A 15,125-nucleotide genomic window follows, 5' to 3' on the forward strand; every position below is an offset into this window, starting at 1 on the left:
TTCTGCACTGTTCTCAACATTATATTCCAAGCTCCTATACAACATCTGACAGAGCTCTTAACACCGAATGGACCTTCTAGCACAAAATTCCAAAGTCCTTCCAACAGTCCTCCCCAAAACATGGTCAGGTTGTCACAGGAACACCCCACTATGCTGGTACCAATTTGTCTTTGCCAGGGTTTCTATTCCTGCACAAACATCATGACCAAGAAACAGTTGGGGAGGAAATCGCTTATTCAGCTTACATTTTCACACTGGTTTTGATCACCAAAGGAAGTCAGGACTGGAACTCAAGCAGGTCAGGAAGCAGGAGCTGATGCAGAGGCCATGGAGGGATGTTTCTTACTCGCTTGCTTCCCCTGGTTTGCTCAGCTTGTTCTCTTATAGAACCCAAGACTACCAGCCCAGAGATGGTCCCACCCACAGAATCCTAAGACAATTTCATATATATATATATATATATATATATATATATATATATACATACATATATCACAGACACGTTTATACACAGAGAGGAAGAGAGAGGCATACAGAGTGTGCCATTTTAGTCCCATATCAATTGATTTGTTTACTATTCTATTTACACCTTTGATCATTTAGTTTCTAATGTTTTACATTCTAGAGGTGCAAGAAAAATTTTTCAAGTCTTTTTCTTATAATACAAGTAGTATTTTAAAATTTGATATCCCAAGAAAAATGTCTAATATCCTTAAAATAACAAGGACAAGCTGTTAAGCAAGAAGCAAATGACAATTGCCTAAAAACTGTCTCCCTGAAACTCCATGAACTAGAAGAATTAAGGATAAAAGTAGACCTTCGTGCTAAATGTTAATGAACTTTAAGTACAATTTGAAAATAATAATAATTCTGCAATAGCCAATAGCCAGTGATTGCATCAAACACAGGTGTGCTCCCCACCCCCCTACACACACTACTTCCACTACGATATAATACTGCTCTGCTCTTGTTATATGGAAACCATGATGCTTTTATTTGTTTTGCTTTGTTTGGGGGTTAAAGTTAGGGTTCACCCCTTTGAACCTTGTTTTCTGTTGCCATGTGATAGTTTTTTTTGTTTTGTTTGTGTGTATAAGTTTGGACATTTTTTCATCATAAAATTCAGCAATCTTTTTTTTTTTTTTTTTGCTTTTCTTATCGATAAGGAGACAATTAAGTTTACAACTGTTGCTGGCAAGCAGTCAGGTTCCTTTTTCCTCCCCCAAATAAAGAATTAAAAGGCAGCCTAGAGCAGAGTGACTTTTTTTTTTACATCATTGCAGTCATATTTGGTAGAGAAGCGCCCCCCAGATCTGGCAGACTACAGACCCTCTGAGGGCCGGGGTCTTTATTTGAGTTTAAAGTGTCCCACCTTATGATTCCCTCATTTCTCTATTGGTCTAAAGGTATCTCCATGACTCTCCTATGGCAGTGGTTGTGTCTCTGACTTTAATGTGAATAGCTGGAGTAGGAGCCTTGGTGTTCCAGCACATATTCACCTGCAGTAGGGTCCCTGGCTGCCAAGCAGCAGTAATGAATTCATGTTGGTTGCTCAAGGTAAGAGTGGACTCTGCATATCCCCCCACTCCTTTCAGTGCAATGGCGAGAGGGATCCAGTTCATGTGAGATGAAATGGACTATTTTCCAGGGATATGGAAACTTATTGCTGGGAAGAAAAAGCAACAACAACAAAAAGGAAACTAATTGTATATTTCTGGAGTGGGGGAGCAATAAGAAAAACTAAAAACTGAGTTATTGTGTTCTCCCTTCTTATATCCTGGGGGCCCATTGCCCAACAACCAATAATTATGTTGTTTAAGAAAATTATTATAGAATAAAATAATCTACTTGTTTTATGCATCACTTTTAAAGACTCCAATAGTTCTGAGTAAAATGATATTTTTTGTGATTGTACTGGAAACAGTTACAAACTTTTATTAATAAATATGAAATGATAGGTAATTTGAGAAAGGAAATCTTTATTTCACAGTAGAAAAATCTTTATTCTCATTAAATAAATTTATATTATGTTAAATGGTAAATAATAAAATGATATAGGGTTTATTTCTTAATAGAGCCTGCATTAATTTTCATACTTTTAAAATGAATTTCCCAACACACAATTAATAACTAGGGTGCTGGTTGGTGGATTTCAGATGTTTCCTACACAAGCAATTTTAGAAGAAAGCTTCATCACAAAACTAAAAAACTATATCTAGCTAAATATGTGAAATATTTTATGTTTATCTTCTTTGTGAAGATGTTTGACTTTTTAATTTCGTGAAATAAACATTTTTCGGTTAACATGACTTCTTTGCAATTTGAGAGACGAGTCTTTGAACTTCAGATTCTTTCATGTTTCTGGAATCCTTCTTGCTTCTGTGTAGATCTGTTTGCTGTGCAGTGGTTTATAGAGAAGAAGCAGAATTCCTGATTTGTAGAAAGTCTACTAAAAGCACTCACCGATCAGATCCAGATCAAATGGGTGAGTTAGTCTATTATTAATATGGAAGACCAGGAGTAGAAAATGCAAACAATTCCAAAAAAGAACCTTGTCCTCACACCAGGTCCTTCTCTTCACGGGATGGCTATTTACAGCTAAGCAAAGGCTTTCCAGTGACTGGGTAGTATCCCACTGCTGGTTCACACTGAGCCAAGGTGAAATCTGTGACATGAGAGAGGTGCAGAAATACAACCTGCTTTTAACAACCCTGTATAAAGGGGATGTCTCACCACAACAGCTGTGACCTCTATCACATCCATCCTAGACACATACCTGCCTTGAGACAAATATCACTGGCAGTACCAGGGGAATCCTTTAGTGTTGCTGCTAAAATAGCATCTACTGTTATGAATGAACTCCACTACTCTCTAAATGCTAGCTGTCATGTTAGACCGTTTACTTCACATACCGGTCTTGATAGCTTAGTTGACTGAATATGTGACCTAGGAGACCTTAGGGGAAACTCTTGAGTCTAAATTTGTCTTATTGTTCTGAAACTCTGTTTTTTCTGCATTGTAAAAGTCTTTGCATATATCATTCCATTGTATCTTAAATTGCTTGTTAGATATCAAGAGATATGTACCTCAATTTGCTATTTTGAGTTTTATCATAAACTGAAAAGAAACAGAAGTCCTACATAGAGAAAAAAAATCTTTAATTTTTTTTTGTTTTGTTTTGTTTTTTGTTTTGTTTTGTTTTTTCGAGACAGGATTTCTCTGTGTAGCCCTGGCTGTCCTAGAACTCACTCTGTAGACCAGGCTGGCCTCAAACTCACTCTGTAGACCAGGCTGGCCTCGAACTCAGAAATCTGCCTGCCTCTGCCTCCCAAGTGCTGGGATTAAAGTAAAATTTTTTAAAATTAAAATATAATTACATCATTTCTCTCTTCCCTTTTCTTCCTCTCATCTCTCCCCAAATCATACCTAAACATATAAATACAACTTGTTCAGTCAGTCTACTGGTACTTATATATGTATGCATTCAGAGATGACCCCTCGGTATTCCTTAATGTTGGGAGACTCATCCCTGGGGAGGACTATTTCTCTTGTTATCAGCATTCCTTACCTGCCTTTAGTTCCTTGACTATGGGGAATTTGTCCCCTTGTCTTGTGGGGCACCTGTGGTATTCCCCTTTCCATTTTTGTCTGGTGGTGGGGTACATCTACAGGTATTTTTTTAGGCATCTTAAAATGATTACTCATCAATAGGAACTCCTCAAAAACAGGTTGAATGGTGTCTTGGCTTGATTTGTTTTTTAGGTGGTCGCCATTTTAATTAATAAAATGTTGAAGATTCATCCACGCAACCCTGTGTTCTCTGGATTTAGAGTTATGAATCTCCAAATGGACATAAGAGTTGTACTCCTATGTAAGCAATGGCTTCTGATTGCACCTTCTGTGTCCTTTTCTCCATAAATGACAAGAAGGAAGACTAATTGTTACTTGAGAAACCCTTGGTGCCACCTATCCAACAATGAAGGGGTGAAGGAAACGAATATGATATCAGAAGATGCCAGGCAGTTCTCTTGGCTGCTTTGAGGTATTCTGTGAGCTGATTTTGATCATAAACTCACAGGAGACTTCAGCTGAGAGACATGTGATTACAGATCAAACCACACAAAGATAAGGAATGTGATCCACCCACGAACAGATATTTACTGAGAGTGACATGCATGCAATAAAAACAATATAAGAAGAAGATGAGAGCATCAGCTGTGCTTCTGAAAAGTCCAAAGTTCTTAGGCATCCTGGAGGAACCAGTTCTCCAAATAGATAGGAAGAAATATATCTGAACAAGGCGAAAGTGGATGACCATGCTTAGTGGATGAAGGGTAAGAGGTGTCATCAAGATCTCTCTTTAAAGAGGACACAGCTTCATGATCTAGCAACTCTGAGCAGCAGGCAGCCTTCACCTGCCAGCTCCTGCTGCTGGAGTGTAGAGTGTGATAACCTTTTCTGGAGTAGCTCACACAGTGTGACTGCTGGAAACCCTCAATGAGCCAACTCTGTCCAGAGGATTCATTCCCACTGTACACAGTGCTGACCCAGGCTCTTCAGCTTCTCTACTTGTTTCATGCTCGTTCCATCCATTTCCTTTCATGAGTATAGATTCCTAGTGAGTATTTGTTAGCCAGCTTCATCTTAGCTGATTCAAATTAAGAGTCTAACATCAGCAGTCAAAGGCGTTACCTGCTAGCAGCAGCCCGACTCTCTGTGCAAGGGTGAATGGCCATTGAAAAGCAGTGCCACTGATAAAGATACCAAATCCTCTTCCAGATTAACTACTTTTAAATCCTTTTATTTTTTTGTTTTATATCAGAATAAAAAGTCACGTTGTTCTGCTAAGACAGAATGAATAATAGTAGTCATCCACCAATGGTGTTTAATAAGTTAAATGAGTTTATGCAGGAGATAGACAACTTAACACTCAGAAGTTGTAAGTTGCAGCAACATGTCCTTTCTGACTTTCACTTTAGATGCATTAGGTCATTAGTTTAGAAAATATCATCAGACTATCTGGTATTCGTAAACTAATATTATGAGTTCTGATTGATAATTTGGCTGGATTTGAAATCACAACTATCTTCCCATAAGTTTAATATTTTCTATTGTACCATGGATAGGCAAGCTTCTATAAAGAACATGTTATGAACTGTTTTAGGCTTCACTAACCAAAGGTCCATATCTCAATTTCTCTACTCAGCAGTTGGAAGGAGAAGACACATTGCCAGCATTCACCTCTGTTTACGCAGCAGGTAGCTGGTGGATCTGCTTCTCACTCTAATTCTTCAGTAGGTACTTAAGAACCTTGAGGGACTCAGCCAGCCACAGGAGAATATCTTCATAAGTAGAGCCTGCACTCTGCTCAGGCAGGGACAAGATACAACAATGGGCTAAGAAATGAATATCCCAGTACTGATTAATGTTTGCTTGTTTCCAGCTCTGTCAGAGCTCTCAGAAGCAATTGATTCATGTATAAGAGTCATTACTGATGAGATGGGTTAGTGGGGCTCAGAAATAGATATTGAATTAGGGTGACAGCATAGGATATACTGTAAGTTGATTCCAAGACATAGATTACACTCTTGCTCTTCTCTCTGCTAGCTGCGTGACATTGGGAACTGAATTGCTTACTTGTAATTGTGTACAAATGCATAAAACCACATAAGGAAAGGCACAGAAGCTGGGGCTACAGGACATCACAGTAGGAAAGACCTAGTGGCAGAAGTGTGAGTCACAGGGATCATCACCTCTACAGCCAGGCAGCAGGTGGACACATTGCTTCCACGATTAGGTAGTAGGTGGGCACGGAGCTCCTGTAGTCATAGGCATATAGTTTCCACAATCAGGGAGGAGGTGGGTACAAAGCTTCTGCAGTCAGAGAGCTGATGGGCACATAGCTTCCTTAGTCAGGGCACAGGTGGACACATTGCTTATATAGTCAGAGAGCAGGTAGATATAGTATTTCTACAGTCGAAGAGCTTCCACAGTTAGAATGTAGGTGGGTGTGTAGGTTCTTCAGTCATAGGCACATAGTCTTCATAGACAGAGAGCTGGTGAGCACATATCTGAAGGCAAAATTTTTCTCAACCTACTTTATTAAGTGTTCAACCTCTCCTATAGCCCACCTCCCACCAGAGGTGATGGAAGAGAAAAGTTAGTAGAACACAGGGCAAGTAGGCCTGTTTAGAAATAGTGATTTGGGGGTGGGGGTGGGGATGGGGGTGAGTACAATCTTCATTGTCAGGATATCAGCACTGCAGTCCAGTAGCAAGCACCAAAACATAACCAGCAGGCTTCAGTTCAGTTTTCTTGACAGACACCACACACAAACTAGCAAGGGCAAATCAATCCAGAAGAAAGTTCAAGGCTCACCAATGAGCCTGTGACCACTGTAAAAGCAGCAATAAGACACAGGAAAAACACAAGAAGTTCTTTAGCGAGCTTCTTTGGTGTCACCACAAGTAGAACTCAGCAATGCAATGTAAGAGAACCCAATAGATGCAAGTCATTAGTGAAGAATAATGAGGTGGAGCAAAGGAAACCAATGCTTGAGCTCTCACTGTCTGTAAGGGATATTTATATTAGAACTGAACACTGTTTATCCTTTCATGTGTTTGTTACTGCAAAATATCCTATCACCTGTGTCTGCTTTATCAAAACATCCTTTCACCTGTGTGCTCCAGCAAACCATCATTTGCTTAACTGACTGTCCTAGTGAGGGTTTCTATTCCTACACAAACATCATGAGCAAGAAGGAGTTGGGGAGGAAAGGGTTTATTCAGCTTATACTTCCATAATGCTGTTCATCACCAAAGAAAGTCAGGACTGGAATTCAAGCAGGGCAGGGAGCAGGAGCTGATGCAGAGGCCATGGAGGGATGTTCTTACTGGCTTTCTTTCCCTGGCTTGCTCAGCCTGTTCTCTTATAAAACCAGGACTACCAGCCCAGAGATGGTCCCACCCACAAGAGGCCTTTCCCCCTTAATCACTAACTGAGAAAATGCCTTACACTTGGGTCTCATGGAGGCATTTCCTCAACTGAAGCTCCTTTCTCTGTGATAACTCCAGCCTGTGTCAAGTTGACACACAAAACCAGCCAGTACAATTGACCCCTTGTCAACTTGACACACAAACACATCACTATTGAGCCTCATCCCTTACTTTCGTATTCATCCCCAAGATCTAAATAACTTTAAATGTCCCACAGTCTTTACATATTAAAAGTTCAATCCCTTTAAAATATCCAATATCTTTTAAAATTCAAAGTGTTCAAAGTCTCTTAAATGTGGGCTCCACTAAAATACTTTCTTCCTTCAAGAGGGAAATATATCAGGACAGAGTCACAATCAAAAGCAAACATCGATCTCCAAACATCCAATGTCTGGGATCCAACTCACGATCTTCTGGACTCCTCCAAGGGCTTGGGTCACTTCTCCAGCCTTGCCCTTTGTAGCAACACAGGTTATATTCTAGGCTCCAGCTGCCTGTATTCCACTGCTGCTGCTGTTTTTGGTGGTCATCTCATGGTACTGGCATCTCCAAAACACTGCATGACTCCTTCATTCCTGGGCCATCAATTGCAACTGAGGCTACACCTTCACCAATGGCCTTCCATGGCCTCTCACAGTGCCAAGCCTCATCTGCTCTGCATAACCCCTTCATTCCTTCAAAACTAGTACCACCTGGGTGACTCTTACACATTACCAAGTTTTGCTGCAGCACAAGATAGAACTTTGGCTATCTCTGGAACACAGCCTCTTTGTGCTCTCAGAAAACACTTCCCAGAAGATGTCACTTCAATGATGCTGGTCTCTTTTTAATCACAGCTAATTTCTTAACTTGAGTTAACCAGCATCAATAGTCCCAGTAATGCAAAGATTTCACTTTAGTAGTTCTGGTATCGTGTTAATCACAGCTGATCTTCAGCCCCAGCTAACCAGAACCACAGAATCTTCTCAATCAAATAGCAATGGCCCTGAAAAGAGTCTTTAATTTTCCATCTGAAATTTCAGAAGCAAGGCCTCCATCTTCTGCACTGTTCTCAACATTATCTTCCAAGCTCCTACACAACATCCCACAGAGCTCTTAACACCGACATCCCACAGAGCTCTTAACACCGAGTGGATCTTCTAGCCCAAAGTTCCAAAGTCTTTCCACAGTTCTCCCCAAAACATGGACTACCCCACTCCTGGTACCAATTTGTCTTAGGGTTTCTATTCCTGCGCAAACATCATGACCAAGAAGAAGGGAAACAAAGAGTTTATTCAGCTTATACTTCCATACTGTTGTTCATCACCAAAGGAAATCAAGACTGGAACTCAAGCAGTACACTGACTTTCTAGTGAAACTAGAAGTTTCCATTTTACATAGCTTCTGCAGTCAAGGTGCTAGTGGACACATAGTTTTCATAGTCAGTGGGCAGGCAGGTGACTGCTTCTACTCCACTTCATTAGTCCTGGTCCATGGAATTGTGAAGCACACAGTTAAGGCAGACCTTCCCTCCTCATTAAGCTTCTCTGGAAACATGCTCACAGATGCATCCAAGGAGTTCTTATTTGAAACCTGTCCCTTGAAGCCCCCAAAGCTCTTTAGTGATATCATCCAAAGAGCTTCTATAGAACATTCAACTCATATGATAGATACATAGATAGATAAATATTTATGTATTTATGTTAATTTCATCTTATTTCCCAGTCTATGGAGCACCTTACACAATTTTGTTAGAAGACCTTGAACATCTTTCAGCCTTGAACAGTAATTTGTTTAGGCTTTTATCTGTTACCTGTATGTATGTATATATATATATACATATATATATATATATATATATATATATGCCAGTATCTTGACATTTTTGTTTTCAGCCCTAAAATATAATTTCTTCAAGAGTAGAAATTTATTATAAATCCTATAAAACATGGAAATACATGAAGATAAATGTCTTTCAATAGGAACAAATAATGTTGGCTAGAACAAACTGCATAAAGGGGTTTATCGCATATATGCCTTTAAGCTATGTAGTTAACAAAAGGTTAGTAGAATGGACAGAGGGTCTTTAAAGATGTTTCAGAGGTAGCACTGTACTTGGCAAAATAGGTTGATATGGGAGACTTAATCATCATCTATCATACAGAGTTTGACCTGAATCACAGAAACTCAAAGATCACTGGTTACAGCAATCTGTATAATGCTTTTGCTACTTTGCACATTGTAAAATTTTGCTGAAGAACTTAAAAAGACATAAGTAAATTAAGCAATATCTCATGTTTGTGCATTGTGAAAATCATAAATGTAAAATATACCTTCTTCAAAAACAGCCTGTATGTAAACAAAATCCAATTCTGATGAAAATCTTTATAGAATATGTTTAGATCAACAGAATAAAAATCTTAAAATTGATATGGACCCACAAAAGGTCCCATGTAGGAAAAACAATTTCAAGGGGAAAAAAAGCAGGAAGTATCATGCTCTCTAGTTGCTAAACATATGAAACAGAAAAAGGAAATAGAGAAGCATCACACTGCTGAAGATATGACGGAAAGAGAACGCATATGTGAATGAGTGATATGAATGGGTACTGTATAGTCACTAAGGAAGAAACATGAGCATCTCATAAGATAATTAAAACATTCTCATTTGATTCAATAACTCCTTTTCTGACTATATCTACAGAAATTCAAAATAGAGCTGTTAACTCACCTATATCTATGTGCTTATTGGAGCATAGTTCACATGTGTCAAGGTATGGGAAAAGCGTGTCAATAATCAAATTGAGAAATGTATACATACTGAAATACTGAGCTTTCACAAAAAGCACTCTCTGTTCTGAATGACATGTGCATGATACTACACAAAGTAGCCATGTCCCAAAACAGTACAGCTTCATCTGACTTATAAAAGGAAGATTTAAAAGTAAAAAACTTAAAAACAGTATCTGTGGTTGGGAGATCAGAAGGGGTGGGCCCAGAGGAATATGTTTCAGTTGTGTTAGATACATTCCAGGGATGATCTATGCCACACAGAGCAAAGCATACATGGCCAAATGTAATACATCCTTTTCTAGGATGCACGGAAGGTCATAGAAATCTGAGTGGAACGCCTATCTATGAGAACGTTACAATGTCAAAGGCCTTTATGATCCACACTGGTGAGAAGAGAGCACCTGTCTGAGTTAAGGACGGGGTGGGGGGGGGAGCATACAAACAACTGTCCAACATTCAATGAGACATGTTCTTAACAGTATTTCATTTTTCTGTGTTAAACTCACCTCGGTTTTTTAAATCTTAAAATAAATGGTAGAGATGATAAATGAAATTTAAAAATCAGTCCACACAAAAGAGAATTAGAAGATATAGGAGGAACACTAGGTAGCACAGAGTTGAGATCACTGGGCCCTAGGCTTTGTGTTACCAAACTAAGTCCCAGATTATCTTGGAGCTGAGTTCACATTTTCACTGTCCTGCTTGGGATACCATGTCATAACTTGCAGATGTGAGTGAAGAATACCAATGTTTGTTGGTATTCTAATGGCCATCCTGTGATCCTGATGGGTGTATTTCCATTTCTGTCACATTCTAAGTCTAGGGGCATCTCTCATCAGGATGGCCTTTCTTTTTCACCCTATATACACTTCAATCACTTCTCCAAGGATCTCTGTATTGACTTATATGTGGTTCATTTTCCTTTTCTGATGATCTAGCTATTTTGTGGAAGTTACAATAAAACAACTTAATAACAGCAGCACTTCAATATATTTTCTTCAGTCTAGTTTTTACTGTGGTTTCAAGGAAGACAATACACAGAGTGGATCAAAGGTGGCAGGAAAGAGTGTGAATAAATGGGGTGGAGAACAGACGGTACCTCCTGCAAACTCAATTTTCCCCAGTGATAGAGGCCAGAGAGGCAATATTAATGGTGTTCTCCTGGGTATCATGTACCACTCTGACATATTTTAAATCTCTGCAGTATATATTTTACATCAGGCCTTAGAGTCCCCTCCATTCACATTGGCAAAAGAAAAATCACTGGTTCAGTGCACCATACAAGCAAAAACCAGGTCACATGCTTGTAGTCTTGATAGATGACTTGGGGAATATTTACATTTCTTTTAAGTTGACCTTGGATATAAGCCTGTAGCATGTGTCTAAAATACCCAATCTAGACAGCATTCAAGACTTTGAGAAGGCTCAAATCTATTAGGAATACAGCATATTCCATGCTTATAAGGCCCTAATTTCTTTATTTTTGAAAAATATTTTCTTTATTTACATTTCAAATGCTATCCTGAAAGTTCCCTATACCCTCCCCCCGCCCTGCTTCCCTACCCACCCACTCCCACTTCTTGGCCCTGGCATTTACCTATACTGGGGCATATAAAGTTTGCAATACTAAGGGGCCTCTCTTTCCAGTGATGGCTAAATAGGCCATCTTCTGCTACATATGCAACTAGAGACACGAGCTCTGGGGGTACTGGTTAGTCCATATTGTTGTTCCACCTACAGGGTTGCAGACCCCTTCAGCTCCTTGGCTGCTTTCTCTAGCTTCTCCATTGGGGGCCCTGTGTTCCATTCTATAGATGGCTGTGAGCATCCACTTAATAAAGAGTAACTCAGAGGCTTTGAGGAGAGTCACAAGGAGTACCCATCCAAAGATAAATAGTTATGTTTATGTTAGAATTTTATGTTAATTTTGTCTTGTTTCCCAGTCTATGGAGTGCTGTAATTGTTCAAATAATTCTGTGAGAAGACCTTGAACATTTCACTTCAGCCTTGAGCAGTGATATGTTTAGGCTTTTATCTGTTACCTATTTTCCAACTGATCCCTTAATTCAAAAGAGCTGGGTGATGAATTCTGAGAATATTTGCTGTTGATGCCTTTCCTACTCAACTATAATATCAACTTGACACAGCCTAAAATTTTCAAAAGAGGGTATCAATTGAATAATTGTCTCATTTGGTTCATCTGTGAGTGTGGCTGAGGGACTATGCTGGCTTGATTGACATGGTATACATGAAACCACTCTGGGCAACACAAGCCCCTAGGCAGGTGCCTTTGCACTGTATAAGGAAGCTAAGTGAGAACCTGTGAGTTAGCCATCAAGCAGAGTTTCTCAGGCTTTCTACTATTTTTTTCTGTCTTCTAGATCCAGAGTGGAAGGTCAGCCATCCTGGAATATGAAACAGTTCATCCCTCTGTTTCTGACTCTGATTCTGCCCTGACATCAGTCAATGATATACTGTGAACTAGAAGTATAAGATGATATAAACCCTTGCTTCCCCTATGGTAGTTTTTGTCCTGGTGTTTGTGACAGCAACAAAATGACACTAGAACAGAGTCCCACCAACAAGAGTAGAAGTATGCGATTTTTAAGTGAAAATTGGAGCTTCACTCTTGAGAGTAGAAATTAATTACTTTATTTTTGAGTAAGTGATATTTGTTTCCTTCATGCATAATTGGAGAGGAAATCAAATAGTATGTTACATAGTAAACAACTTTGAAATTTTTATTTAATATAATTCCTATGTGGCAAAAGCCAGACTCCAGTGTTTTTTCTTAGTAACAAGCTTTTATCCACACCTGAAATAAAAATCCAATTATTTCTAATATTTTTCCCTTTAATATTGGTAGTTGGTTTTACTAGAATATTCTGAATAGAGACTACTTCTAGTTTTATGTAATGAACAAAAACTTCTCTTGGAACCTACTGTCAGCATCGTGTGAAATTCTCATACCAACAATCTCTGAGTTTCCAAATCAGCTGATGTCATCATGAGATGAAGTAAAACTTAGAAGGAATTGGAACAAACCTAGGGTCTTGATGATAGAAGAAAAACCGAGAGCTGGACTCAAACATCAGATGATATGCTTAGCTCACAGCCATGCCACAAATGTCTGCTTAAGCAGCCTCCCTCTGTGTTTATTTCCTCATCCAGTGAACAAGTGGACTAGAACTAATTTCATATAATCTCAGGTCTAAGATTGAAGCCAGAGTCTTTCTTCTGACTTCATGGCAGGAAGCTAGGAGCATGGCATAAAGCCATTCTTCATTAACTTAGACTTAGGGGCATGTGGTGTTCCTATTCTCAGCCCCAGATGCCAATGGCTTTCCTGAAGGGAGCAGGCCTACCTGAAGACAATTGCTGAAGGCAAGTACACATACTGCCTATATTTTGTTGTCTTCTTCCCTGTTAGAATTGATTTTTCTCTATTTTACACTTCCACTGATCCCTCTTTGTTTCCTTGTTTATCAGAGTTTTGTACCAACCACCAACTTGGATTGATCATCTTCTGCAAGCTGAGACATACTCAACCAACAGTTACATCAGATATAGCAGTATCAGATGTCTGTTGGTCATGTGATGTTTTTGAGATATAATTATAACATTTCTCCTTTCGTATTCCTGCCTTCAACCATTCTCCCCCCCCCCCCCCATATATCCCTCCTTTATTTTTTTTCAAACTCATGGCCTCTTTTTTAAAAATTTATTTATTCATTTATTTTGCACTCCATATTTTGTCTCCCCCTCCCCCATCCACCCTCCTACTGCTCCTCATCCCATACCTCCTCCCCACCCCCTGTCTCCATGTGAATTTCCCCATCCCCACCCCCCAGGCCATATGACCTTTGAACTCCCTGGAGTCTCCAGTCTTTTGAGGGTTAGGTTCATCATCTCAGAGTGAATCACAATCCTCTGCTGTATATGTGTTCATGGCCTCATATCAGCTGGTGTACTTTGCCTGTTTGGTGGTCCAGTGTTTGAGAGATCTTGGGGGTCCAGATTAATTGAGACTGTGCTGTAACCCCGAATTACCTAATATTAAAGAGACTTCAGTGTTGTAGAGAAAGTTCACCTCTGTGTTCCCCGCCAGAGGCTCCCATCCTCCCTCCCCCTCCCCGAGAGTTAGAATGGCTCACAACATCCTGCTGATGAGCAGCAAAACTCCAGGTGCCTGTCCTTGAGACCTTAGAGAAATAACAAGCTCATGGGGGAAAAAAGGAAACCTAGGTCAGGTCACAGACAGTTACTACTGACCATAAAATTAGTCCTTGAACAGACACCCATTAACCCCCCTCCCATTTCAGTACTATTCCACCCTCTACTCCCCATTTCTGTGAATATTTACACTATTTCTATGTAAATAAACCAATGTTTTCTGGACTCAGGGTTGCATGCCAGCATTCACACAGTGAGTGCTAGGGGGGGCAAACTGAGTTTGAACTCGAAAATAAAAGACTCTTTTGTAAGTTGCAGTGAACTTTGCAATTCTTGGGCTCCTCTGGGTTTTCAGTGAACTCAGGACACAACAACTGCTGGTCCTCCTACAAGGTGGCCCTCCTCCTCAGCTTCTTTCAGTCTTTCCTTAATTCAACAACAGGGCCAGCTCCTTTTGTCCATTGCTTGGGTACAACTTTCTGCCTCTGACTCTTTCAGCTTATTGTTGGGTCTTCCAGAGTGCAGTCATGCTAGGTCCATTTTTGTGAGTGCTCCATAGCCTCAGTAATAGTATCAGGCCTTGGGACATGTCCTTGAGCTAGATCCCACTTTGAGCCTGTTGCTGGCCTTTCTTTTCCTCAGGCCCCTCTCCATTTCCATCCTGTAACTTTTTAAGACAGGAACAATTTTGGGACAGAGTTTTGAAGATGGGGTACTCCCTCCCTCATTTGATGCCATGTCTTCCTGCTGGAGGTAGACTCTATAAGTTTCTAATGTGGGCATTTTATCTAAGGTCCCTCCCTTTGAGTCCTGAGAGTCTCTAACCTCCCAGGTCTCTGGTGAATTCTGGAGGGTCCCCCCAACCTCCTTTCTTTCTTAACTTGTTTATCAGTTGTATAAAGGAAGGGTACTGATTTATTTGAATTAATTTTACAACTAGCCTCTTTGATAAAGGTATTTATCAGCTGGAGAAATTCTCTGGTAGAAATTTTGGGGTCGCTTATGTATACTATCATATCATCTGCAAATAGTGATACCTTTAATTCTTCTTTACAAATTTGTATCCCCTTGATCTCTTTTCGATGTTGATGTCTCATTGTTCTAGCTAACACTTCAAGTACTATATCGAATAGATATGGGGAGAGTGGGCATCCTTGCCTTGTCCCTGATTTCAGTGGTATGGCTT

Source organism: Mus caroli, unplaced genomic scaffold (assembly GCF_978045245.1).
Source record: "Mus caroli unplaced genomic scaffold, Mus_caroli_1 scaffold_8, whole genome shotgun sequence".
Taxonomy (NCBI): Eukaryota; Metazoa; Chordata; class Mammalia; order Rodentia; family Muridae; genus Mus; species Mus caroli.